Here is a 1,165-nt window from a genome sequence, read left to right on the forward strand (position 1 = left end):
GGCCCCCCCAAAAAACCCAAATTTAAATTCGCCCGAAAACAAAAAATTTGGCCCCCAAACAAAAATTGTCCCCGCCTAAATATGCCCCTGGGGCAATTAACCCTTCATTCTTCCCAATTCCCCCCCTTTTAGTTTTTCCTTAAACAACGCCCCTTTTCCCCCAAAAACGCTTTTCCTAACTTTTTCCCCGGTATAAAGGGTTTAAAAATAATTTCCTTTTTTTCCCTTCATTTTATGTCTTCACTAAAAAAAAAAATGGGGGAAACCATTTTGGCGGGGTTTAAACCCCATAAATTTTGGGAGCGACCACTGAGGAAAGGAAAGGGAAAAGAAACAAAAAATAAAATTTCCCAAAACCAAATTTTTAAAAAATTTTAAAATTTTCAACGGTGAAAGAAAAAAATTTCCAATTTTTTTCAAAAAAAAATTAATTTATTTGAACCTTTAAATCTTTTTTCTTATTTTTAAATTAAAAAAAATTTTTTACATGAAAAAAAAAACCCTTCCCATTCCCTGAAAAAACCTATTTTTTCAAAATTTTTTCTTCCCCTTTTAAAATTTTTTTTCCCTGGGAATTCTTGCTGAATTTTTCTCAGAATGGGTAGAAAAAAGGGGGGCCCCAAAAAAAAAAACCCCCTTATCCCTTCCTACAAAAAATTTTTTTTGGGTTTTTACCCCTTTAATTTTTCCTTTTGTTATCCTGTATTCCCTCCCCAAAAAAATTTTTTAATTCTAAGGAAAAAACCCAAATTTTCCCAAAAGGGAGAAAAGGGCCACAAAACACTTTTTCCCTTTGGATTCAAACCCCCTGTTTGGTTTGTTTTTTCCCCCCTTTGTGGAGACCCCTTAGAAGGGGGGGTTAACAAAACCCCAAAGGTGGAAAACTCCAAAAGGGGGTTGTGGGTAAATATTTTTTTGGGCCTGTGGTTTAAGGTCAACCCGCATCATCTTCCCCCTCCCTGTTTACCCAACCCCTTTTTCCCAAGTTCCCTTGGGAACGTTTGGGTTTTTATTGGCCTGTGGGCCCCCGAAAAATAAATTAACCTAATTTTCCTGTTTTCCTTTTCCCCTTTCAAAAAAAAAGGTAAAATTATTTATTTTTGGAAAAACCCCACAAATCCCCAAATCAGGAAATAAAGAAAAACTTTAAGTAAAATTTCCCGGG

The sequence above is a fragment of the Penaeus monodon genome, chromosome 19 (genome assembly GCF_015228065.2).
Source record: "Penaeus monodon isolate SGIC_2016 chromosome 19, NSTDA_Pmon_1, whole genome shotgun sequence".
In the NCBI taxonomy this organism is placed as follows: Eukaryota; Metazoa; Arthropoda; class Malacostraca; order Decapoda; family Penaeidae; genus Penaeus; species Penaeus monodon.